The sequence below is a fragment of the Patagioenas fasciata genome, chromosome 14, assembly GCF_037038585.1.
Source record: "Patagioenas fasciata isolate bPatFas1 chromosome 14, bPatFas1.hap1, whole genome shotgun sequence".
NCBI lineage: Eukaryota > Metazoa > Chordata > Aves > Columbiformes > Columbidae > Patagioenas > Patagioenas fasciata.
This window is the reverse complement of record NC_092533.1, coordinates 9,737,286-9,765,256: the sequence shown is the minus strand read 5'-3', so window position 1 is coordinate 9,765,256 and position 27,971 is coordinate 9,737,286. Positions and strand designations below refer to the sequence as shown.

The window sequence follows — 27,971 nt, the reverse complement described above, 5'->3', positions numbered from 1 at the left end:
CAAAGGAGTACTTTACTACCCCAGTTCAACAAATGGTTTCATATTGATAGACTCCAGTATCCAGGAATGGAAGGTCTATTTGCATCTTCTTTCCATATGCCACCAGCACTTTCTTGTTCAGTCCACAGGAATCTGGATATCCATTGTAACCAAAAGTGTAGTTAATTAGGTAAAGGTGTCTTCCACTTTTCACCTGTGTGTATAGCTGAGGAGCCACTCTTTTTGTTCTCAACAACTTCTGCTTTCTTTTGCATGATCTTGCTTTTCCACATTTAGTACTCAGTTATTGATTGTAAGATTAAAATATGAAGGAAGAAAACAACAGATCTGATTTGCAGATCTGATTCACAGAATCTCTTGCTTACATACTTCAGTGGAAAATCTATCCCAAAGCTGAATTCCTGTATTGCAATGTTCAGTTTTACAGGTTAATAGTTTGTTGTTTGCTTGAACACACAGGAACTTGCTGGTAATTCATCATTCTGCCTTAGTTCTTTTCATTGTATAGGCAGGTCCTAGTAAAGCTGACCTTTGCACTGGTTTAATGTTTCCCCTTCACACCTTCAAGGCTGAGGAGTTTGACTGACATCAATAATTAATTTTTGAACAAATACGACACACCTTTTCCTATAGTTTGTCTCAAAGATACAAGCCTTTGTGCATCGCAACAGGCATGTTATGAAGGGGGGAGTCCAAAGGACACTGGGGGGATCAAAGTCCAAGAGTCAGCCTGTCTCAGTGCAGTTGTTAATGCTGTGTCTTACCTCTGCTATGCTACCATGTCCTTCTGAGTGCCACAGACAAGACAGAAAGCTGTGTGTACTGCAGACCTCAATATGTTCAGGACAGGTTGTAGCAGCTGCACCGAACAGCTCTAAATAGCTGCTTTGGGCACCTGAAATAACCATGGCAGGTAGTTCTGGGAGCAGAGTCACTTCAATTGACTGGCTATGCCAGAGAATTTTTTTTTTTTTTTCAAGTTCCTAAGATTCTGCCCAAGCAAAAAGTTCCCAAGGGAAAACGAGGCCATGATGTGGAAAAAAATAGCAGATGCCTATGTCGTTTCCTTTGCTATTCTGGTCTGGAGATATTTGTTTGCAGGGCCACACTACCACCAGAACATCACACCAGGTGATCTCACTTTTCTTAATTTCCACATAATGGAGGTGAGATGTAAGGCAACTAAATGAAAGAGAAACCCTGTGTTCCTTGACAGCCTGATGGGAACTGAACACTTCCATAAAGCGATGGAGAAAAATCCCTTCCAAAAAATGGAGATGATTACCCATTAAAACAGAATATTTAGCTCTCCTGCATGGCTGACCATTGCTCATCTCTGGTTTACTGATGTGAACTGATCACAGCTATTGGCACAAACAGCTTTAAACCCCTAGGGGCTGAGAAAGTTCTGAAGTGTGAGAGTGAACTATACAAATTTTGTTAAGTCTGCTTTGTAAGCTTTGCTAATGTGCATCAGCATGTACTAGTAACTAAGAAAAAGAACAGTTAAAAAAAGACAAGCCATTACAGTGCATAGATAATCCGTCTCATTTTTTGCTTGATGGGTGTTTGTTACTATGATTTCTGTTTTTATCAAGGACATTCAGCCTAGAGAGCCAGGGTAGGTCTAGCCATTGTTATTTACTTTGTCTCTACAAATTTTGACTTAAATTCCTCTGTTCTTATATACTAAGCATCTTTAAAACTCCCCCTTGAAAATTTGACTAAGTAACTGTCCCCAACACCTTCCACTTGTGAAGCCCTGTGACCTGAACCCTAAACCATTCTGGCCATGACTTGACCTTGAGGGAGAGTGGTCTGGGGAGAAGGGAAGAATCTGGACAACAGGTGCTCTTGTCAGCATCCCTTGCCTTTGAGGGCAGCATAACTTACGATGCAATTTGTATTGCAACATAAATCATGGCTTCCTCAAGCTCCACGTAATTCCTCTGGTGCAGAGTCTGCATTTCATGTGATATGGTGGGGGCTGATGGTGCAACAGATGTTGGTGAAGAGACTAGGTGACAAGTGACATGACTTCCACGGCCTCCAGCCTCCAAAAAGAAGTGGGCAGTGTTCTGATGGTGGCAACTCCTCAACAGAAGATAGGCAAAGGGTACGATTTGGTGAAGTCTTTAAGGTCCTTCTGTTGTAGAAGGAGGTAAACACATGCTTTGGAACAACCCATTCAGATTTCTACTTGCATCTTGAGAAACTGGTAAAAATCTGAGTCAAAATGGAGGAAATCTGAGATGAATTACGTCAGCCCTTTTCTTCTGCATGCAAGATGGAGGAGGATTTGCTTTATTCTTGGACATATGGTGATGTGGCCTTTCTGTTACATATGGAAAGCAAACAATAGTGTGCTTAAATTTGCAGGAGTGTTTCTGAACATGCAGCATGTAACATTATAGGTTCTTTTGGGAGATGCTCAGTGAATCTTGTTGCAGGTGGCTATTTATTTCAGCTTTCGTGTGCAGGAAGTGAGAGAATCTTCCTAGGTGGAAGGAGCTTGAGCTGAGCAGTCCTGGGGAAGAATTACAGCTGAGTCTGGTGAGGAGATCTGGGTATTATGTCACTATGAGAGTCCATGCATATAAAGCTGGATTCTAGCAGAGGGGTCCATATGTTTGTGCACAGTGTTTGTGGTTGACCAGGAGTCAGGAGGGGAAGCTGTCTTCTTCTGAACACTGCTTTATATTTGCTTCTTGTCAATGCATCTATGTGAATGGGAAATTCCATCACCTTCATCCTAAGGATTTGCTGGAGCACGCTATCCACTTGTATCTAACTCTGAGGTGCCCACATTATCTTGCACAGCATGAAGCCAGGTCACACTGGTGACCTACGAAACCCCAGATCCCAGCGTAAGAAACTCAACCATCTCCATTCTCTGTATTTGAGTACGGCAATGCAGCTGTGCCGCAAGCCTGTGCAATCAAGGATGTTGAGTACAGAGGCAGAAAATCCCCCTGAATCTTACTGTCATGGTGTTTTGACCTCATTCTAGGTTAACTCTTGTATATGCTGCCTGAGCATAATGTGCTGTAATGTCCAGACACCAAAAGAACGCCAAAGGCTGATATTTCATATGGCTTTTGTAGGACAAACTCAAACAGATGGGCTATGGCTAGTTAACAATGACTACTGTTATTTTATTTCTTAAGAATATAATTCCAGAGGGTTGGGGAGGAAGCAAAGAAGTAGCCACTGCTCCTCTGGATACAAGTGGATACTTGATCTGAAACAGCTGATAAAATAGTTGAGTGTCCTTATAAAATAAATTCTGGCTTCTAAAGAAGCTGCAGAAAATGGATTTTTCGCAGCTTCCACAGTCTTAGATCAAGAATCCACAGAATAGAGGTGGGACATGTTTCTCATCTAGCCATGCTCTTATGTAGCATTCTTGTCACAAAACCCTCAAAAAATGACATTCACCTGGCACTGGAACAGATGTCATTGTTCTTCAGCCAAACTCCACTTCTAATCCTCCATTTTTTGTGTGTGTTTGAGACAGACTGTAACCAAAAAAAAGAAGAGGGAGAAGAAAGTCCAGGAGAAACTTTAGTTGCACATACCATGAAGAGGCATCCCAGTGGAAAGTGCTGCTGAGCTTTGAGGAGCTGGCAGGCTTGGAAGCTTGTAGGCAGAGTTGCAGGCAGCTTCGCCTTTTACTGGGACTTGGAAAATTCATTAGACCCTAAAATTGCCAGATCTACTCTGAAGGGGAGAAGGGTCACGTAAAGTTTGGAGAAAATTCAAACTACTTTTTTTTTTTTTAAATTTGCAGATTGTGAAAAGTTGACCTGAACTTCCAGTTGTAAAGTTTTGTCTAATAATACAGTTGGGTGGGGCTGATCCAGCCAGGAGATACAGTGATGAAGTGTTGGGCCTGGGCAGTTTCCACTGGCAGAGATCTTCTGGAACCCAGACTGGATTTTAAAGCTCCCCACAGGAGCAGAGCTGGCCACCAGCACTCATTCTGTTCTGCTTCTTCATTGGCACTAATCCATATGTACGGCAGCACCCCAGTTATTTATAGCTGACCTATATTCAGAAGCTGGTTATGATTGTGAATGGGAAAGATGGAGAAGGCAACCTGGAGGATACCTAAGCCAGAGGGAGGTGCAGAGTGTGTATCCCAAGGGAGAGGGCAGGGGTAATAGTACAGAGCAGGTTCATAATGAATTTTGAAAGCGGGGATTTGTTTGCCACTGATTAGCAAAATGAGAAACCAAGGAGAAGTGCAATTTGGAGGATTACTGTGAGCTCCTAACTCCTCCCCAGCTCCTGAGAGAGTGGTTTGTTAAACTGACCTTTCACGGGGCTGGGCTGGAAAGATATAAATTAGCTCATAATGCATTAATATTTTCATTTAATAAAACTGCCCTCAAATTCGTTTGGAGTCCCCAGGCTTCTCAGGAGAAAAAGAAAGGGAGCTATTATGTTCTACAAAAGCAATGACATTTTACCCTCTGTATTTACTCTTCCCAATAGAAAATCTGCACTTCTACCATGCATTTCATGTGCCTTTACAAACAACCAAGTATACTTGGAGAAGCACTTTACTTCATTTGCTAGTGCTTCATCTTCCCTGAAGTAAAACAAATTACCTAAAAGCCTTACTGTCCATTCCCTCCAACAATGGCATGGGGAGAGCCAAGGGAAAGCAGCACCGGGGCTGAGGGACACCAGGTGGTGTGAAGCCATCCCTCCTCCTTGCTTGTCTCAGCTCCTCCAAGCCAGGGTGGAGCTTTTGGGACAGAACTCTGGCCATGAGGCACTGGCCAGAAATCAGCCCATCACTTTCTCATTGTCCCCAGTTTAAACCCTGCATGATGCTTCAGAGCCGAAGTTGCTGGTATGGTCAGACGTGTTGGAGCACAAGTCTTACGAAGAGCAGTTGAGGGAACTGGGATTCCTTAGCGTGGAGAAATGGAGGTTGAGGGAAGACCTTATCATGGTCTACAGCTGCCTGAAAGGAGGTTGTAGCATGGAGGGTGTTGGTCTCTTCTCCTAAGTAACAAGTGACAGGACAAGAGGAAATGGTCTCAAGTTGTGCCAGAGGAGGTTTAGATTGGATATGAGGAAAATTTTTCACAGAAATGGTTGTCGGGCATTAGAACAGGCTGCCCAGAGTAGTGGTTGAATCACCATCACTTTCCTTTGAAAAACCCCCTGTGTGGTTTGCTTGAGCACTAAGCAACTTAATTGTCAGATGTATTTAGGTAATATTAAATAAGTAATATTAAATAAGTAATATTAAACTCTGCCTTTTTTTTTTTTTTTTATGTTCAAGGGGAAAGAACCTATATTGGTACAACTAATTTTTAAAGCTTTTAAAAAGTTCTCTTTGACAACACCTCTTTGAAGTCTAATCCAATCTGCAATATATATCTTCCAAGTTAATCCAGATTTTTTCAGGACAACCAGTAATGTTACATAAAGGCCTTCCAAAGAATAACGAGACTACAAGAACAATAGAGTTAAATCTCCTGACAAGGAAGACAATTCTGCTGTTATTTACAACAGCATAAATCCACAGTCACTCCACCAGTGGGTTGACCACACAGGACCAGCCCCCTGGAAACCAATTTTCAGCATTTATTTTTATCTTTATTTTTTTTTTCCTGTACTTGCCACTCAAATTGAGATTTTGGTTTAAAATGTTAAATTTTAATAAGGCAGCCATTTTGTTTTAGAAGGCTCCAGGAACCAGTTTTGGTTTGTGTTAATTGCAGAGCTTTGTAGCATTTTCAGGATCTCTCTAGACCTTCCGTATGCATTTTCTAAGCACCTTTCTACACAGTCTGTGCTGTATTACGTTTGACCTCCAAAGAGTGAAATTAGGAACTCCACCTTCTGCTACAAAAGAAGATACTGGCTTAAAAAGTGGTGGAAACACCCTTAAGTGGAAGGAAAGATCCGTAAGTGGAAATGTAGTTCTGAGTTGTCCTACCAATCTTTATATATCACAAGTAAAAATCTGTTTAAGGTTGGCACACAAAACCCTCTGGCTCAAAGCCAGAGATGAAAAAATCAAAACTGGAATGAAGAGGTAAACTTTTAAACATGGGATTAACAGAAACAGCTTCCCAAGGAACATGATAGAGTCTCTTGAACTCTGGTCTTATTGGCCATTACAATGTTCCTCACACAACCCTCTTCTCCAGCTAGCCCTCCAAAACTCCTGCTCTCCATCCCACAGGGTTAAAATCTGATCACCTTCCTCAGCTTCTCAGACACCAATCACCCTTTTTGCTCAGACTAACAAAATGACTAACGCAATTACACCACACAGAGAAGGTTTTCTCAGCCTGAGTTAGGCTTGACATTGATGACTTCTACAAGGGCTTTTGTGCCCCCAAACTTCTCCATTGTTTTCCAATAATGTTTAGTCTAAAGAAGCAGCATCTACTCACAGACTGTGCCTCTTCAAATCATGTTTTCTGAAAAATAACTCTAGTGGCTCAGCCATATGTTTTTGAACTTGGTGAACAAATAATTGACTTGAGCAAAGAGAAGGGGAATGCCCATTATTTCTGTGTTCCCTAGAGCCTTCAAATTGAGTGACTCTCCACTCTGTGTCAGTACCCATCTACCAGACTGAGTTGGGAAAGTCTTTATAATAAGTTTTCCCCCAAAACACCTTAAGCAATGAACTCTGTTACTGCTTTTTCTGTAATCAGAAAAACACCGAGGCAGAAGTGGTGTCCAGTCTGAGCTGTTTTGGGTTTGTTTATGGTGCTTTACGTTCCTGGATGGTGGACACAGTGATATGTTGTGCTCGTGATCCAGCTTTCCTGAGCCATAACTGCTTTCCAGGACTTTCATTATATGGTGCAGGTGTTCTGCATTAGAATTCATTTTTCACTCACACGGCTGTAAGATGATAGGGCAGTCCCGCTTATTTTTGTCTTTTCTTTTTACAAATCATCCATATTGGTGTTTGCTCTTGGCTGATGGCTCATTTGTACCGTGAATGGTATGATATATCTAGTAATATGACCCAGCAGACTTACTGCACAATTGGCAACATTAGAGCACGCTGAGACATCAGCCAAAAACCTATGAGGTCCAGAACAGATTAGGTAGATTGCTATTGCAGATACAATATACTTCCACAACGTCGTTCTTGGGGTTCATTTGGATACTGTTAAGAGCATTTGGCTATGAAACATAAATCTGTTTCCATCTGCATTTATTTACCTTGCAGCATGTATATGCTGTTTGTGTGTGCATGCACATCTGTGCGTACACGTGTGTCTGTGTGTTCATGTATGTGATTTATACACACATAAATATATGTATTTACCACTGAAATATTTTTCAGTTCCAGAACCTCTCACATGTCATTCCATCTGTTCCCTTTTACTGATTTAAAAAACACATCTACTGAAAACAGTTAACTTTTCCTTACTCTTTTTCTGAAGAAGTGTTGTTGGTCTGCAAGAGTAAGAGAGTGCAATAAAAATGACTGTTTATATGATGAAGACATGAATGAAGAAATGTAGCATAGACTTTGCAAATGGAAATTACTGATGTGTGGAGCTGATAAAATATTGGGCAAGATTTTTCCTGCAGAAAGTATGATGAAAATAAAGTTTCCATTACGAGCAACTTGTTGGCAGGAACTAATACATTAAATTTGCACTTTTCAGCAGATATATTTCAGTGCCCAGGATTTCCCTTTTCCAGTGAAAAGACAAAGTTTTTAGCAGAAAGAAAGCACTGTCTGCAAGTTTCTTTTAGTCAGAACAACAATTTTTCACAGAAAAAACAGATTTTATTTTATTTTATTTTATTTTATTTTATTTTATTTTATTTATTTAAATAAGTCCTAGCTGTGTGGTTTCCTGGCTTCAGACAGTAATTCCAGAACTGGCTTAAAGTAAGATCTGGTGAGATGAACAAACCTCAGTTAGATTTAGGTCATATGTTGAACACTCGCGTCCCAAATTATTGCCTTGTGGCCTGTATGACTTCATAATGTTTCACCGGCACAATCTGATCCTTTGTCAGACTGATAAACAGCTCATTAGATCATGCTGCAATCTTCTTAGCGGGCTGACCCCTTTTTCTGGTCAAAAACCTGCTCACCCCACTTGTGATAAGCAGAGGACTCACTTCATTAATTAGTTACAGAAGAAATGACTTTGTCCAGCCATGGCACAGCTGGCCATAACCCCTACTCCAATGATTATACAATAATATGGCACAATTATGATATTATTATAGGCTGAGAAATCCCATATTTCTGTCCTGGTCTTGAATTACCCAGCACATACCGCAAGGCAGTCTGTGCAAACCCAGCGGCTGCTGGTGCAGGACTTTTGGGCAGCCAGTGGCTGCTACAGCTCTAAAGAGAATATATGTAATAAATATATATATATATATGTGTGTGTGTATAAAAACATTTATATAAAATGCATTTAAGTGGAACAAGTTGAACCCCAAAAAAGATTAAAGTGCCCATGCCCACTGCAGCAAATATCTGTGTCGTTGTCACTCCCTTCTTAAACTGTACCTCATGTGGATGCTTTGCCAAAATCAAAACACCTATGGTTGTGGGTTTCTTTTTTCCTGGCTACAGAAGACCTGGCCTTGTGCAAAGAGCAGTGAAAGAGTTTTGGCAAGAGTAATTGCTCTGCCTTTACCAGAATTATATTTCCAAGAACACAATCCCCAAAGAAAAGGGAAAGCAACTTCTTCTTTTAATTTTGAACTGAAAACTGAGATTCTACTTCACATTTCTGGGTCTCCTCTGCCAAGAAAATAAGTTAGAAAGGCCAGTGGTTTTGCAGACCTACAAAATTCACCTCGAGCTGTTCTGAAAATAAACAGCATCAGAACTAGATAGTTTTACTGAAATATAACCCTGCAGTAATAAAACAAATGACTAACAGTTTCTATTGGTCTACGTAGCATAGTACATGATACATACATGTAAGCAAGTCAAGATGGATGACTCATCTTGACTTAATAAAGCTTACAAATGCTTGCTAAATATTTGAGAAGTCACATGCCAGGAGCCTTCATCACTTGTTTTGTTAGACTCCTGCTTTGCCAAGTCAAAACAGTCAGAAATCATAAAAAATAATCCACACAATCTGTCTGAAAATGCACTTTTCTAGCATTATTTTTCTTGGTTTACAGCAGCAAGTCCTTCATTCTGCCATCAAAATTTTGCAATCGAGAGCACGACTTCCTCTTCTCGTAAGGTAAGCAAATGTTTTGCATTTATCAAGTTCCCAGAGTCTAAATGGAGAAGGAGAGTCAGCAGACCTCACATGTTTATGTTTCTGTGCTGGAAATGAGCCACGGGAAGTTAGAGTTAAAAGGCTGCTGTGTCTTGGGGTTCAAGGGACACAATAGACTTCAATGACTTTAACATAGTTGAACATCTAAAGGTCTGTTTGCCTTAAATATGAATTTTAAGTGCTCAGAACCTCCGAGAACAGGGCCAGAAACCAGAAGCCTGCATTTATTCATGAAGCCCACTACTAGTTTATGTTGGTTTACAACCTTGTGTTCCTCTTAAAAAAAATCCTAATTGCCCCTACTCCCGCACCCCACCAATCTAAACACAGTCCAACCGAGAGCTACTTCGACAACTGCATTTTCCTGGACACATTCTCCCTTTTCTCCTGGAAATTTTGTCTGAGTGTAATTTGGAGATTTTTTTTTTTTGTTATTATTATTATCTTTTTTTAATTTTAGGGGTGGATCTCCAGATGTTTGGCAATCCAAGTGGGTTTTTGTGCCAGTTAAGCTGCTGGCCATCCTGAAATCTCAGCTACATCCATTGCCCGTGATTAGTTCAAAGCTATCACAAATGTGCTATGAGATAAGTGCTTTGGGAATAGTCAAACCTACTGCTCAGGAGCTGTAGACAGAGTCTTCGCTAGTGATAAACATGATGTGTTTGAGTCATGGTGGGCTTCCTCTACCAATGCTTGCACAGAAGGACTGAGTCTTCCCAGAAGTGTCAGGCTTGTTAAATATACCTAAAAGTGAAAACATGCCATTGGTACATGGAAAGAAATACTGCAGGATAACCCAGCAGTGCATGAAAAGTCCACACAGGCAACAGGAAAAGCTTGATACTTTGAACAAAAGCAGAGAATGCAGTTGGACAGGAGGGCAGATTGAAGTGTCAGTTGCCAATTTCCCTCCAAGTTACCAGTGCAGGTTGAACCTGTTACTCACTAAATAGAAACATAATATTCAACAGTAAAACAGGCTGCTCTTCCCTTGTGACTGTGCTCCATGAATCACAACTCAGGTGTGGTCCTTTGGCAAAAGAGATAAATAAGTGATTGAATGTCAGTGGAACAAAACAAGTGATGGAAAGAGCTGAACATTATCCACTGAGTTGCTGGGGAATTAAATTAGCTTAATTGACTACGGATGGATAAAATTTCTCTTCTTACCTGACAGTTGTGCTACATTTGCTGTCTGAGGGCTTAATGCAGATTTAGCTCTGTGCTGTACACATGCTCAGCGCCTGGGACATGTTGGTGCACTGCTGAGCCAGAGTTCCACAGTTATAAACAGGAAGAAATAGCATTTGGCTCTTACTGTAGAATTTGTGTCCCACAGCCTTCCTCCCATCAGAATTCATCACTTGTCTCTGACACGAAGAAGGAGTTGCAACATTACATTCTGTATTAGTGTCTAGATGTTGTATTATCTCCTTTCAATTGTAAAATTTCACAGGTGTGAATGCAAAGAAAATGGAAACCGAGCAGTGAAGCACTTTTATCTCCAGTGGAGGATGTGCTTTAAACAATGTATATAGGAAATGAAAACAGCACAGAGCTCTTTTACAAACTATGAAAATTACTGAGTTTTAATTTTAATTAAAACAGATATTAGGGAGGAGGGGAAATGCGTATCATTAAAACAACACTGGACTGTAAAGATCCGTGTTGGCAATACTGGTTGATTTTTCGCAAACAGAAATAATTGCTATTATTTAGAGGTCTTCTTGAATGTCAATGCACATTCACAAAACATCTAGAAGAGGAAAAGATTTTATTAACTGTATCAAAATCTCATATGAACACAAATAGGGATTTTGGCAATAAACATAGAAAAAAAGGACAGATTTTGTAGCAGCTCTCCCAGCAAACTGGGATCAGCTGGAACATGCGTAGAGCACTTCGGGACCAGAAGGACATGGTGGCATTAGTTCTATTTGTCTTCAGGAAAAATTATATCTCCCAAGAAAACGGTACTGCTTGTGTGAGACAGGAAAAACAACCAAAGCAAACCAACGATTTGGCCTCTTGGAGAGGAAAGCAAATGCGTTCGCACTTTACCCAGTCTCTGTTTTTCAATAGTTAGGGATACCAACTCTACTAACTTTGTCTGCTGTTTTTAAAAAGCTTGTGTGGAGAATACGCAGACAGTTACTAAGTCATTTGTCTGTTGCAACAGAAGATTAGGAAGGGTTTGATCTTCACTCATATAAGGACATTGTCTTTAGTCATAAAAGCTTTCCTTTGAACATGCGGGGGTTCCTAACCTGGGGCTGGATTGCACACCCACCCCTTCCCTATTAAATGCCAGGAGAGGTTTTTTCCCTGTGGACTTCCCCATACCTCATCCAGTCAAGAGATCTGTAGTTGCTGGCCTCCTCTTCCCCCATCTCCATCATTTTTGCTTCCCTCGTGGACTGGGCTGTGGTTCCCAAGTTCCAGATACCCCCTGGGATCCAGAAAATCCTGGTTGTTCCCATGTGAGACCTTTATTGTCCAGATGACCTTGAGAGCCTCCATGCTGCCGCTGCCCAGCATCTTCTCCCTCCAGAGCCAACTGCCAGCAGCTGCTCCCAGGACCACCCGGGGGTTTATCTTTCTACCCTGGACATGGACAGACAATCCAGGTCCCCATGGGGTAAGGTGGAAATGCAGACCCTCTCTTGGGAAATTCTATCCGGGAATTTTTCAGGAGTACCAAAAACTGATGTGAAAAATAAACAATATGACCTTACAGCAAAATGAACTCAGCACAGGGATCCATAAACATTAATTTTGGATTTCTTTTGTATTTTTCGTCTGCTTTCAAAGAAAAAACTCAGTAACTTGACAATAATTTAATGCAAGTTATTGTGTTTTCAACTACTGAAATTCAGCGGCCAATCCATGGAGAATAAGATTAACAAAATTAGTTATTCGTTATGGTTGGAATTTTAATGATACGACTCTGTGTTACTGGAACACTTAAACGGAACGATGTCTTTCCCTTTTTGATATTATCTGCCTTGGTGTCTCCTTCACTTCATAAGTAGGGACACATAAAATATTTTATACTACTGTAAAACAGTCTGAATTATATTAATGTACAGTGTTCCTATACGTCTGCTTTCCTATGATTTTCAGAATATGGAACTCATTTTCATTTCTGAGTATCTTAAAGCACTTAGCACCCCTTCCTTTTTAGTAATCTTTGCATTTGTTATGCGCTATGTTCCTCCTAATAAAACAAAATATTCAGACTCCCATTTTACAAGCTTTTAAAAGAACACCAGACTCCGGCGACTTGGTAAAATCTCTTTTCTACCAAAGCTTAAAAAAAAAGAGTAGATAACTTGGGAATGTGTGGCATTCTTATTTGCCTCAAAAGCCTTTGATTTGATGGTATTTGTAACCGCGTTTTGTATGCAGTTGTTCAAGACAAGCAGTAACTGGGTTTCCTTATCTTGGGCTATGCAGCTCCTCATTGGGAATAACCCTCTTTACATACAAGCTAAGATATTTCTTTAGCATAATGTGCCTTTGCTCCTGTTGCTTAATTGCACTCAGAAAGTCAAGCAACTTGTGCAGTTTTCATATAACAGTGGCAAGAATGGTATATTTTTAATTCAATTTTAATGTTTTCATTGTGTTTGTGAGAAATCTTCAGTTGGGCCTGAAGGGAGAACATTTTGTCAGTACAGCATTATTGCTTGTAACACTAGAGTTTCATTTTTTTACTTCAGATCATTTAAATCTAATCTCTTTACAGCTTTGCGTGTCTTTAAGATGACCTCAGAGAATTCTGAATCGGGCCCTAAAATGCTTCAAATTAACTGGAAATACAGATCAAACAGAAAGAGACACAGCAGCAGGCTACCCGGAAAAATCTACAAAATCTAATGACTACATGACAGTAGAAAGTACATTTCCCATTTTCAAAAATATGTTTAAGACATTTCTAAAATCTTTGGCTGATTTTGTTCTTTGAGCATTTGATTTCTGTGAACTAAAATGAGTCATTTCAAAATGTGTGCATCGATGGTTATTCTCACAGAGATATTTCCTCAAATCCTACATTTATTCAGTCCGTAAAAATAAAAAGATTGATGTTTGCTGATTAAATTTATTTATTTTGCGCATAGACCCCCCTGTAGACTTTATTTTTATAACAAAAAATAGAAAGGGGTATTGAGCTAAAGAAATATTTTTTCTATGCATCAGCAGAAATAACAGACACAGGAACAGCTTAAATATCAGTGGTGGATCGTAAGACCCTTTCTACGTTAGTCTGCGCAGCTGAACTATATGATAGCAGCTTGTTAGTCTATAGGTTTTTATTGAAATGCCTATTGAGTAAAACATAATTCATGCTGCTGTTCACCCTTAAAACAGGAAATAATATACCCATTTAACTTAATCACAATTTATATTACATGTGCATATTTCTAAACAAGTGCTGTAGATGGAGAGTTTGGTAGCAATAATATTTATGAATTACACTTTTAGTTAGCAAAGGAAAATGTGTGACCTCTTACATTTTGTTTGACATTTGAATTTGGTATCCCGTATATGTGACATGGGTGATGGATGCTTATTAACACAGTGTATAAACAGGAAATGCTTCTAAGCTGACCATTTATTAGCGCAGTATGTGTTCAAACTAAAATTTGAATTTTGGTTGCAGTGTTCTTCTCTGATGACTGCAGAGCTGAAATATAAGGTGGGTTTCTTTTTTTCTTGCTTGCTTCCCTGTACAGAATGGACAGATTTTACAGAGTATAATTTTTATATCTAAATCCATCTTCCATATGGAGCCTGAGTAAGTAATTGAACACAAAGGCTTTTCTATGAATTGTACAAAAATAGAGTCATAGGAACTGTATCCACTGGAAGGATTTTGTAGAATTCATAGTGAATTTTCCTGGGTTAAATAAATACACGTGCCCACGTTCTCCTTCATGTCCTGGCGCCTGCGATGAGCCGTTTCCCCCTTCACTTCGTTACTGCAGAAATGCAGGGAAGAAATATCTCAGACTTCACCAGAGCTCTGACAGTTGATCCACTTTTGATCTATCTTTTGCAGAACAGGAGACATAGTAATTTTTCATTCATGCTTAATTGTGGTGTTTTGTTTATTTTTTAAATTAAATTCCCGACAAATATCTGGAAAGCTTTTTCAGTGAAAGTTTCAACACTTCGTCTTATCAAAGCAGAAGTGAAAAACTTCATGTATTTAGAAGGATTCTTCCGGCAGAGAACAAGAATATATATATATTTTTTTTTCTAAAAAGCAACCCCTTCTCTGCAATTTTCCTGATGATTTACTGGGGAAAATATAGACTAATACAGAGAATCCATTTCCCTTTCTGTATCACATTTAAAGCCTGCCGTCAGCAGAGAGAACATGAATCTTTTTTTTTCCTAAGCACAGGCTTAATATTCCAAAGCACTCACATGAGAATTATTTGTTTAATGAAAGAACTGTGATAAACTGTTTAAGTAACTCCAAGGGAAGATTTTATTTCAAATATCTCTGTCCAAAGAGTTCTACTGTACTGCACGGTGTGGGTCAGGGAAATTATTCTCTATTTTAAAAGTCAGTAGAGAACCTCCATTTAGCTATCGTAAGCAGCATGTATAAGACCATCTTGACTGCTACTATTAATATTAAATACCTTTACTAAATACAGAGCTTTCCACATTTCAGGACCCAATCACAGGAAGGTTAGCAACCTGGAAATTGAAACTGGCAGATCTTTAATCTAACATTCTGCTTTTTGGTGGAAAAAAGTAACGTCTTTATAGATGAGAGTCAAAGGTTAAATTTAGTTTGTATCAAATTACAAAAATATGCTTTTGGTGAGGTTAGATTCTCATGCTCAGAGCAATTCGAACTGTAATGAAAGCAAACATTGAAAGAGATAATCCCATTAAAGATGAACTATTCACTTTAACCTCAAATATTTGGTAACTAAAATAAAACCATGCTAGTAGGAGGATGAAGTTGAACTCTTAAGGGAAACTGGAACTTAATATTATACCTCAGACTGCATGAGAAAAAAAAAATAGCGCTCCTGTTTCTAAAAGAAAACCTTATTTTGGCGGAACAAACTAACTCATGTTTTCCTCTTGAGGTCTACACAAAACAGTGGTGACCCTTTTGACAGTGTGAGCTTATACACTGCAGGGTAAATCATGTTTTTCTCCAAACAGCAGCACTTCAAGAAACAGTGAAACCTCCGTGGTGCTGTTGGACGGCAGCGAGTCGGGAGCAGGGGGATGAATGCCTGCAGCCGTGACCTGGCTCGACTCACGTGTGACATCCCACAGCAAAGGTCTGTGCTGACTCTTCCTCCACACCTTCCACCATCAGCAGCATCAGGTTGTCTTTCTTTGCATCTGTTTTCTGAGAGGGAACTGAGCTGAGCTCAGAATAAACCTTCACACAAACCTATTTCAGATATCTCAGCCTGTCCCCTGTGCCACCACAGCCTGACACAAACAGGGAGCGTGGTGGGACTCCTTGCTCGGAGCGTGGTCAAGGTACTGACTGTGATTTGAAGGTCCTGGTCATTCAAAATTATCCACTTTCCTGCACAAAAAGGAGGGCAAAAAATACTTTTAAAGCACCATTGCTAAAGAACTGAGCTCTTGCGTATAATATGACAAAGCTTTTGGCTTTTAAGAAATACCAAAACGCATCTTTAATCCCTGAACTTCTTATATCCCAATGAAAACTCACCCCTAAATGCAGCCTCAGCAGAGTCCTTCTTTGTTCCCAGAGGCACGGATGCCAGTTTCAAGAATTTGGGAAGACTCTCATATTCTTCCCTTTTACAACTTAAAATAGAATGAAGAGGTTTTGGTGGTCTTTTTTTTTGTTTTTGTTTTTTTCTTTTTTTTAAGGCTAAAATAAAAAAGAGAAAAAAAATAATCATAGTCTGTTATTTCTTTTTCGTGCCAAGTTTCAGCCTGGAGAAAATTTTATGGCTGAGTTCTAATCCACCCCAAACCCTGGTTTATAACAGAAATGCTGACACAATGATAACTATAGCGTTACAAATGCCGGTGCTATGATATTTATTGCTCCCTAGTGCCAGCAGGGGTTAATCCTTATTAAATGCATTCATTTTCTGGCCTGGTGGAGAACAGATCATTTAGTGATCAGGCAGAGTATGGGTTCCATGGTAGCTTTAATGGAAGGTATCACACAAGACGTACTAAGTGAGGAGTCTTTAAGGGGGCTACTGTAGGTGTTTCTGAGGATTAAATGACCTTCTCTAGGGGCTTGAGTTCAAATCCAGAGTGTCTATAGCCAAGAAGTGCCTTTGCTGCAGCAGAACAGCACACACTGAGAAGAACGTTCTTCTTCTTTTTGGCCCTAAGGAAGAGTATGGAAGTAAATGTGACATTATCATGTATTTCCACAATCAGATCGCACATATTAGGAATTATCAATCTCTCTCACACCTGGCTATCCAGAATCCTCTTCTACATGGAACTATCCTGTTTAATAGTTTCCAGAAGAGTGAAAGAATAGTAAGTTGCCTGTTAGATATCTACCAGCAGATTCTTGTATTATTTAGCAGAGAAAGTGAAACTTACAGTTTAATTCCATTCAGTTTTTCACATCCTATCCTCATAAGCGTATATTTTAGCAACAAGAGGAATAGAAAATCCCACAAAAACTTCTTCATAAAGCTATGTGCAATGATGGGTAGGATTGTTTTGTTTTGTTTGTTTCTTTTTTCCAGAGATTTGCACACTGACATGGTGCCTGCTGCATTTATGTGATAAACTAGATAAACAGGAAGGGAAGTTGCAGACTTGGTTTAGAAAAGAGTCAGATACAGTGGACATTTTAACATGTTGCTCTTACTCCAGGGTCCCCAGTAGGAACCTGAAATCACCTGCCAAGCTCTCAGCGTTTGAATTCTGTCTGCAGGCTTTACGCAAGGGGGTTGCTTGCTATGAAAAAAGAATCTGAAGACCAAAGGAGTGAGCACGCGTGCAAAGTTCATGACGAGTTCAGTGAATGATCATATTTTCCCCTCAACAATAAATACTTCTATAATTTATAAATGCCTCAAATGGCTGAGATATGTGGGGGATGCAGAATCAAAGTGTCTTGACAGGAGAAAGACAAAAGAATGAGCCAGAGAGGGAACGGACTACTAAAATTCCTCATCTCTCATTTGTTTCTTTCAGAACTCGTCCCCAGAGAAAAAGCTGCACTTTCTAGAGAGGCTTAAAAATTAAAAAGAAATCCTCTGGGCTTTTGAACAGTCAAGGAGAATTTACAAAACTTTCAATTCGAGCGCAGAGCCAAAGAGCAATATTCAAAATGTTGTCCTTTGATTCTTTTGTTTTTCAAATATGAGCAATGAGGTAGAGAAAAAAGTAAGGCTTTTTACAAAAGCATTAAAATCAGAGATTTCTTGTCTTCATTTGCAAGCAATGTTCTGCCTTGCTACACGGAAGCTCTCTAGTAAAAGAGAACCAAAGTAATTTTCATCAAAACTACTTAAAGCAAACCCAAGAATGTTCAGGGGAACAGAAAGTCATGTCCTCAGTGTTGGGAAAAAACTTGTTTTCATTAAAAAGTCATTTTGAAAGAAAAGGGGCTAATGTACATTCCTTTGATATTCAGAGGAACTGGAAATGAAAATAAGAGTAGCTTTATTTTTGTTTAACATTTCCACAGGGCAAAATACAATGTCATGACCTTCTCTAACAGATAGAAAATAGAAAATGCTCGTGTTAAAAGAAAAAAACCCAGCTACCGAAACATTCAGAGAGGTGCCTTTAACAAAGAGACAAAAGGACTTGTTTCTCTTTGTCCTTCTGTCAGGTACAAAGGTTTTGTGTTGAACCGTGGGCTGCAGGCCAGACCCAGCACAGGACTGCAAGCTCCTGAGCATCCCCAAAGCCTCCTGGTTTTAACAGCACATGGCAGAACTGTTTTGGATCAACAGAATGGAGCTGTGGAAAGACAGGGAGGGTCAGACATCTCTGCATCACATCTGCACCATCCAAAGGAAAAGATGGTTTGGGCAAAGATGGGCACTGTGCAGTTGACTTGAGTTTTGTATCCTGCTTCCAGGAGTTCACTAAACTTCCCTCACAGAGAAAGAATTAAAAGGAGAAAGAAACAATATTAAATTCCATTGAAATAGTCACAGGGATGCCAAGAGCTTACATAGGCTTCTCTGTAGAACGACAGGAAAAATTCTGAGGTTCGTTCCCTACTTCTAGGGTTTCTTTACCTCACTTGGCTGCTAATTTGTTCTCTGCCTTCATTTTGAAGAAGGATTGAGCTCTACAACTGGAAGAAATGTTTTCTCACCCATTAGCCATTTGAGACAGAGACAGATTCTTGCAGAAATCAAACACAGCCTCCTCTTATCTGCCCCACCAGCATAGACTGGTCCAACAGAGCTTTGTACATCTTTGAAGTTTGCAGCGTAAGTGAGCCAGGTCTTTTTATAAGGTTGCATGTGAAATTGTCAGAAGAATGAAACCATTTGCAGATGGTGGAGTGATAAAGATGGTACAGTATCTCACTTGTATTTGCCCCTCATTTCCTTGCAAAGAGAAGAAAAAGAAAAGGGGAGGGGAAAAAAAAGGCAGCGGGAAGAGAGAGAAACTCCAACAAATGAAATTCTTTTGACAACACAGTGTTGAAGGACTAAGTGAGATTTCTGGCAAAAGCACTAGGACTCTGAAGACAAGCTGACTTCTGCAATATTTATTACTTTGCTTTGATGAAACCTCTGACATCAAGGACTTTCTTAGTGACTGACTTTTGTCAGAATAATGTTGCAGGAACTGGAAGTGACAGACGATTTTTTCATACACGAAGCTTGTGCATAATGGCATGAGAAAGAGGACATAAAAAAGTTGGCCCTGAAGCAGCTTAATGTGGCCCCGGAGAAAAGAGCTGTTATCACCGCTTACTGATGTAGTCACAGCAGTATGTATTACCAAAAAATGGATCCCGAATTCAGACAGTTCAGCGTGGGGCAGATTTTCTAAGAGTTGTGTTCCCTTATCACAGCCTTGTGGAGGCTGGGACTGCAGGAGGAAATCTGGCAGAGGAATGTACCTTCAGAAACAAAACTAAAATTTGCTTAATTGTGTCAGGTCTACCCCCTCTATTGCAATACCACAAGACCATATGTGGCAACAATAAATGTGTTGACGTTGATGTGTGTTGGTGGACTTGTGACAACTCCTGATGCAGAATGCAATATCCCCCTGCTTACTCTTCTGTATTTTCTGAACACAGGGCACAGAAGCACTGTGATGTACCTATGGCGTAGTGACTGTAGCTCTTCACAGAAGCACAGAACTTCTAGAAAAAATGTTTCCAAACTAGCTGTAGCATCATATAGACTTGTGTGTAGCCAGCTTTTCAAGTAGTACTTAGTACCAAGTTAATCAAGAGAACCTATGGGAACGTAGAAAAGTTGGGAATAATTTAAGGTATAATCTAGAGTAATTCAAAGTAATTAATTAAAATTAATTAACTAAAATATTAACCACCCTTTCCTCAAGTCCATAGGTCTTTGAGATATTCTGGAAATCAGAGTTACAGTGCTTTGCAGCAAAACTGCTGTTTTCAGACCCAGAGGCCAGGGTTGCAGCAGGATACCATGATCTTCTCTGGGTACCTCAATAGCCTTTCTCTGTGCTGTACAGACACACTTTGTTTTGATTGGGCCTCATGCAGTGGAATCATGCTTGTTTTCAGTGGGAATATTGTGAGGTGCACAGTTGGTATTTGTATATTTTGGAGGAAAAAAGGCAAAATCTTTTCAAACCCCAAACTGTGTGTTTGTTAAAATCAAGTTTTGTTTTGACTTGCCTAATATTGTCTGTACATTGAGATGTGGGCTTTATTCAAGGCATCAATCTGCCTGAATAAAAGCTAGACCAAAATGCTTTATATCTACTTATATTGCAAGTATAGAAGAATAATTTCCTGAATGATAAATACAACTCTTACTAGCACAGGGAAATACCATCATTATGGGAAATAGATTACTCTGGAAGGGGCTGCAACTCCTCTTGTCTTTTTTGTTACATAGAAAAGGAAAAATAAGCAATTATTAACTCTCGAAATATCTGTATGTGTGAGGCCTTTAGTGGGAATTTATAATTCATACATTCTCAAAGAATGTGACAGGATTTCCAAGTACTGAAATGGCAGACACTTAGAGATGCTGTAAATTAACCCACATGTGAAACCGCTGCCTCTGTCATTTCTGTTCATTGCCTCATTTCAGCTGAATTGACAGGGCAGGATTTCTCCCTGGATCTCGGTACGTTACGTACACCTGTCAAGCAGAAGCTTCACGCTGGTCCTGGGGGAACATCTTTAAAAGACACTCCTGCAATACCAATGAATTCTCCATCCATTGGCAGTCTGTTTCTTTAAAAGGATCATTGATTTAAGAACACGCTGACCAAACCACTGCAATTTTCACAGCGTGTACTCTCTGGCAGAGTAAGATAACAGCCAGGTTTGAACCTGCACCTGTTCTTGCACACCCACCAGTGAGGGCAGATCTCAGCAGAATTCAAAGCCACTACCCTGTTGCAGAAGTGATGTGAAGAGAGGGCAAGGTGCCCTCACCGGGCAGTGGCTGGTGTGTTTGCACTGGTCCATCGGCCTGAGGAAAGCGGTAAATGTGCCGCTGAAGAAAGTCTGGCTTTCGGTTGTACAAAGCTCTGAGTCACTAAGATTTTACAGTAACTCTCCTGAGTTTTGCTGATATCGCTTAGACAATATTGCAACGTTCTGGCCCCACTGCTCAGCTAAAACCTGGGCATACAGATGGCAGCCACGAGCCCTGCTCCCTGTGGCTGCCACAGACAGCCCGCAGGTTGCTCCAAGCAGCTGGTCCCCTGACTTCTCCCAAGGACCCCTTTAATGTCTGGCAACATTTCAGAGGATACATCAGGGCTTCAGGGCCTCAATTTTGTATCTGCTGCTTGAGTCAGGGCTGTGAGCAACAAGGGCACAGGGAGCTCATGCAAGAAGCTTGTGTGTCCAGCTGGGTCCAGGGGAGATCCCCTCCCCTCCGCTGGAGTCACTGGGTCTGCACATGTTCCTCTCTAAATCCTGTCTGCCTGTTCAGGAATGTGGATACCAACTCAGCCATGGGCTAATAAAGCAGATGAAGTGTTGCCCTGTGCCTTAGAAAGAACATCTTAACCCCAGCAGGACTTTGCCAACTGCTTTTATGCAAAACCTCTTGCTTGCTTTGTACAAGACGGGAGGATTTGGCTGACAGTTTAAACTGGGCTAAAATCCGTCACTGACTTCTTTTTTTCTTTTTTATTGTATTTTTGCAGTGCATGCTGGCTTATAAATTTATGAACTATTTTTAAAGGACTCCTTACAAAAATAAGCATATTTGGGCAGTTTAAATTTGTCCTTAATAAGTGGAAAGATTTACTAAAGCAGGCTTGATGTGATGACTTGGGAGGAATTATTCACCATTGATGCCAATATATTCCAGACAGCCTGAAGAATTAAGCACTCTGGGTGTCGAAAGCAATCTGAATATCACCTAAAACTTGTGCTGAACGAAGCTCTTGTCTGCAAGAGGTGAGGGTGTCAGGAATCCAGTGCAAGTCAAGGAACTGCATGGCCAGGGAAGGCAGGTAAGACCTAACTTTGCATTTTTATGAGTTTTTTGGATGCTGATGTAGTCAAGCTCTGCAAAGAAATCTGCCCAATAAAGCTGGGATGCAAAACACAGCTTAGATAAATAGTGTGCTTCACAATTATTATCCTGCCAAGTGCTGCCGCCACTCACTAAGCAAATTTATTGTATTTTCTTCTAAAGTGCACTGAATTCCAGGCATTAGGAATTTTCCCCCAACTCTCTTATCCTGCTTGTGGCTTCACTTTTCTATAAGGAAACAGATTTAACCACTTACAAACAGAATTTACTAACAGTTTTTTGATGGTATTCTCTCGACGGGGAAAGGCATTCGAAGGAACTGCGGGCACTCCAGCGGATCAGTGCATGCAGGTAGCACTGGCACAAGCAGAAGCAGGACGGCGCACCCTGTGAGAAGGGCTTTCCAGTGAGATCATTCAGCTGTTGGTGTGCTGAGAAACAGTCAAAGGGAATGCCAGGAATTATTCCTGAGGATGAAGTATGGCCAAAGCTAGCATTGGCATAAGATGCTTTTTTTGTAAAACAGGCAAGCTCAATTCCATTTCATGCATCTGCTTGTGTAAGTCTGAGTGCTCTGCAGAAGGCAGAGGTGTCAACTTCTATCATGTCCTGTCTCTGACTGATCTTCCTAAGCGAGTATTTTCCCAGATCACAGTTCACAGACAGCTGACAAGCAGCACGAAACTTTTTGTCCAGTGGTGACGGCTTTCTTCCTCATGTCCACCTATTATAAGGGAATATAGACCGCTAATACCTATTTAAAGGTGAACTTGAAGCCTTACTTTTGCCGTGATAGCTACAAATATGTATTATTGTGTATGGAAAGAGAAAAAGCTCATTTCATTGCAAAGGAATAGACTCATGGACTCATAGACTTATAGACTCTTAGACTCACAGAATCATTTCAGTTGGAAGAGACCCTCAGGGTCATTGAGTCCAACCATAACCTAACTCTAGCACTAAACCATGTGCCTAAGAACCTTGCCTAAATGCCTGCTAAACACCTCCAGGGATGGTGACTCCACCATTTCCCTGGGCAGCCTGTTCCAATGCCTGACAACCCTGTCATGCAATGGCAGAGCCTTGAAAATCCTTTTTAGACCCAGTGTGGATACTATTTTACTTTATTTATGTTGGAAAGAATTCTGTGCATACCCAATTCTTTGTCTATGTGTCAGTTTGTGGAGGTTTCCTGTTGTCCCCTTTGGTCAAGTGGTGATGTCACTCCAGATGACGCATGACTGTCACCATCAGAACAATGACACAAATCACACTGACCATTCAATTCATCTGACTTGTGCTAAAGCAATTATCATAAATTACTGACATTTTGCTGGCAGTGTAAAGGTGCATGGATTCACTCCTTTTTACCATAGTAATCTGCATGTTTTACTAATGAGCAGGTGAAAGCCTACACTTCAGGAAGATATTGCAACTGTAGAAACAAGGCTTGAAAGCTGACTAAAATATTTGTTTCTTATTGAATAAGTGGGTCATAATAGGGGGCAGAAATGTGAGCTGGAGCACGAGGCAGACTCATGGTACCATGAACAAGCTGCATGACAAGGCTGGGGTATTGAACATTTCCAAAAGTGCTGTTAGTGATATTGCTCCTTTTTAATTTTCTTAACTGCAGAAATCAGCAAGTCTGAAATGTTCCAAAGTGAGGTCCAGATCTTTATGTGATCTGTAGAAGGGTGTTTTGTAAGAAGACCGTAGAAAGTTCCACTTGGCATGGCCCTTTATGGCATAGCTAGTGATCAAAGCACAAATTCCAAATCTAGTTCAACATCTTGCCTTCCCCTTTTATAAAAAGTGAGAAAAGCATGAGGTGCTAGATGTGTTACCCCAAGAAAGAAGTGCTTTACACCAAAACCAGGGATTTTGTTGTTGTTGTTGTTGCTAGTGTGTTTGTGATAAGTAATTCAAAGACGTCTTGACTGCATTGAATAAGAGAAAACTGCAAGGTAGACATTTTGACATCCCTTGTTTTATTTCTGTTTTTCTCTATCAGAAAGTCACCTTTGAAACAAAGACCTGGAAAGTTTCATCTAGGAAAATGGTGCCAATTCCAAGTCTGGAATCTCATTTCTGCTACATACACAATTCTCCCTTTTTGAAGTTAGGGGCTTGCTCAGGCTTCCCTACAGCTAAACATTAGCCAGGAAAGTTGGGATCCAGATGCCTGTTTGGACTACACACAATCATTTTCATCACTATACAGCACATGAGGATGTCAAGATCCTGACTTATAGTCTGGAGAGCAGGTACAGCTGATGTAATTTTATCCTAAGCTCCCATTCCCAGTGTTCCTCATAAGTGATGCAGCCTCATGGTGCACGGTGGTAGACAGACTGTCAGGGTCAGGACCTTCATGTTTAGGTGTGTGAGGACTCCTGGTTTGGGTATTAAACACTTCAGTGGGAGCTGAGACTAGCGCTATCCCTTGGATCTTCCTCTGTCCTTCTCTCGTGAACATTAAAAATCTTTATTAGCTTTGCTTACTAGCCAAATTAATTCATTCTACATTATTTCTTCATAAGAAGTTATTCTGGTTAGAAGATCCGATTCACATTCATCCACTATGTAAAGCATCTCAAAAGGGAAGTCAATTGTACAGCTGTCTTAAAGTCCTTGGAGGTAAGAGGCAATCAGCCTCTTCAGTCTGCCCCAACCCTTGGGTATTCCTGCAACCACTTCATTGCAGGAAAATGAATTGGCTGGATCCATATGAAGCAATTCTAGCAGGGAAAACCGCACTCAGCTGAAAGATGCATTTTAGCCTTTTGGAAATAGTTTCAGCTTTCAAGATAACTATTCCTTTGAGGGGGTCTCACTATAAATCCCAAAGTGCCCGCAAGCAGTTGGGCAGCAGCCAAAAATGCCAAGTCAGAGGAAAATAATTGTTTTCAAATGGTGACAAACCTGCAAGGTCGGCAGGGAACAGAGGAACTGTGGTGCTGAATGGAGACAGCCATGTAGCACAGGACTGTGAGTTCTGTACACTAAACAGAGCCTGACATCTCCACAGCATGTTTAGTTGCTGCAAACGCAGAAGGGAACTGGTCTGCACTGGTCTAACTCACAGGGCAAAAATGATATTGGAATAGAATCTAAAAACATCAGGTTTAGACAAAGTGTGCACTGCTAACACTTTGGCATGATCTGGTTTTGTTTCTTAGAGGTGAGGAAATGACAGGTTTGGTATTTTTTAAATTATTGCAATGAAAATAATTTGACAGCTTGGTCTGGAGTTTTCTGTGTCATTATGAGATGTTTGAAATTGTGCAAGGCAATACAAAAATTATACGGTCGAGTATGTCTGAGGATGAACAACACTTGGAGTGGAGGCTGGGAGTTTGCCACTGGATTCCTTTGTGCCCTGGACAGAAGCGTATGCAGTGAGGGGAGATGCTGCCAGGGGTGCGGAAGGTTCAGGAACAGTTTTGCTTTTGAAACTGCAGTTGCAAGTCGTGTGGAATCAGCTTGAGGGAGCCTGCTGATTACTTTCTAAGGACATCTATGTATGAAAAAAAGTATGCCTGGTGGTATAAATCAGCATAGCTCTGCTGACTGAAGCATAGCTGTATCTATTCACTGCAGCTGAGGATCTGGACTAAAGTACTTAGGCAACACAGAGGACTGAAAACTACCAGAACACCTTAAAAACTAATGTGCCAGCAAGTGAGAGAGGCTTTCAGCTGTGTGGAGTAGCCCCCTTTCATCTGCGGTAGTTAAAGCAGAAAAGTGAACTTTAGATTCTCACAATTTTACTGCATCTGTTAAAACAGTATTGGCTTTCAACAATGAAATGAGTATTCAGGCCAAGTGTCTCTGCAGAATTTTGGGTACTGCATGAGCGGATAAAATTTCAATTGCAGAAACAAGAGAAAGTACCAGACACAAATGCACCACGTATTACATTTAAAGATAGACAGTGAAGTGGGCAGGTTACACCGTGGGAATAGGCAGCAGCTGGTGCCTGACCCCGGTGTTATGACTAAGTCACCGATAAGGCCACAAAAAATTAAGAAAATTAGTATGTAAGGGCAGCCTGCCTTTAAGAAATCCAGAAGGGCTGGTCTGTGGGCTTGCAGCAGGGAACCGCTAAGATCTGGGCTTGTGCTCCAAGCCTGGTCCCTTGTTCCCAGGCAGAGGGAGTTGGCAACAGCCCTTATCGCTCTCCAGTGGCCCCTCGGGCCAGAAAGAGAGGTATATTGGCAGCCCAGAGAGGGAACGGCAGCCAGCTCTGCTTGCCAGAAATCAGGTTGCTACAGTGGCGGTGGAAAAAGGCTAAAGCAGGGCCCCTTCCATACAGCAGGCATGGGGCTTGCAAAGAGATGCCCGGAAAGGATCTGTGACCGTGCCTGTGGGATGTCGCGGCTTGAAAAGCCCCGGCCAGGTGGGACTCACCAGTCAGATGCCTGCACTGTCCTCCGGCAAGTGGTCCCGGGGACCAGGCGCTGTCGGGATGTCCTTGCTGGTTGGCGTGTGGCAGAGCCAGGCGCTGGCGTGGACTGACATTCTCACCTGGTCAAAACTCTTTGGGGCTCACCGTGGAGATTTCCTGAAGACATTCGTGCTTCAGCAGCTCCCGCGTCCGGAACAGGCTGCAACTCTGGTTTCCCCATGCATGGGGCTCTCTGCATGTGGCTTTTCTCTTTCCACTGCTGTTCTGGACAGGCCTCCCACTCAAACTTTCACTTCATTAAAAGGGGCCTTGACCACTCCTCCAGCATCTTAAAAGACAGTGCTGGGAAAGTCAGCAATGACAGAAGTGACAGGCAGAACTAGAGTAACCACTACGCCCTTTTACTTAAAGCCCCTGCAATTAGCTTCTTTCTAGGTAGGAATCTCTCCAGTGATTATCTGGCTCTTCTGATTTTCATCAACTGGAGAGCTGCATCTTTGGGATTATCCTCTCAGCATCCTTGCCTACCCCTTAATGTCACAGGCTTTGGCCAGTTAGTGCAGTTATAGCTTCTCTCAATTCCAGCCTCATCCTCCTGGAAGAGTAACTCACAAATAAAGCAAAGTGGGAGTTTCCATGTTAATGTGCTTTCCTCGAGCCCTCAGGGAAAGGTCTTGAACATGATTTCTTCCGCTTGGATGGAAAGAGGAATTTCTGTTAGAGCCTCCATGAAATTACAGTCTTTTTTTTTTTTGTCCTTTTTTTTTTTTTTTTATGAAACATAAAACAAACTAAATATTGCCTTAGAGTCTCTTATTCATGTTGCAATAAAATGAGACACTTCCTTGGAAATAAATTTTAAGACATGAGTCTTGTAATGTTCATATTTATTGGAGTGGAGTTCACAGTGGACCTGAGGTCTGGAGGGTTTGGAAGCAATAGTCTATGTGAACTTCCAATTCTTTCTCTCCTTCTCCAGCACATGAGGTGCAAAACTGGTCAGTTATTCAGACTTCCCCACCCTTCATAAGCTCGTGTGCTCATATATCTCTCATGGTGCATAAAGAATGACATATTGCAGTGAATCTGCTGAGAATAGCTTGTAAAATACATCATTATATGAATCAGCCTCATTAGAAGTCTCCTTCTCTCATGATTTAAAACAGACACAGTACTTGCAGGAATGGAAAGCCGTGCTTTTTTTTTTCTCTCTTGCTGGCATGTTGTGCTCAACCAAATGTTGAAACAGAGGAAAATAATTCTCTGAACTCAAGGCCAGAAGTAGAAAGCAAGTACTGCATTACCCTGATGCCTCTCTGGCATAATTAAGGTCTTGGGTATTTCCCTGCATATATGACTTTCCAGCTTCATTAATAACATATCATGTTGCTCTTATAAATAGCACAAAGCTGCATTCTTTGCATACTCCAAATGTCCCTGACACAGGAGCCTGTAACACCTCACATTCAGCATCCTTAGCCGGTCCAGGTTTTTCTCGCACAGCTGCTGCTGTGTTTATGAAGGGGATTAGAGGACATGGTGCCTGTGATAGCAGGAGACAAGGCTCGACAACCCAGGAGGCCTTACTCAGTCCTGTTTTATGCAAAGACTGGTGCACCAGGT

The 27,971-nt window shown here is 41.0% G+C and overlaps 1 long non-coding RNA gene across 1 annotated transcript; it reads right to left on the bottom strand.

Annotated features, from left to right (window-relative positions):
- Nucleotides 1–11,947: 11,947 nt before the first annotated feature.
- LOC139829109 (uncharacterized) lies at nucleotides 11,948–26,868 on the bottom strand. Its single transcript, XR_011741375.1, has 3 exons — nucleotides 26,351–26,868; nucleotides 15,985–16,149; nucleotides 11,948–15,834 (listed from the first exon to the last, which is right to left on the bottom strand). It is a non-coding gene; the product is annotated as an uncharacterized lncRNA (long non-coding RNA).
- Nucleotides 26,869–27,971: the final 1,103 nt, after the last annotated feature.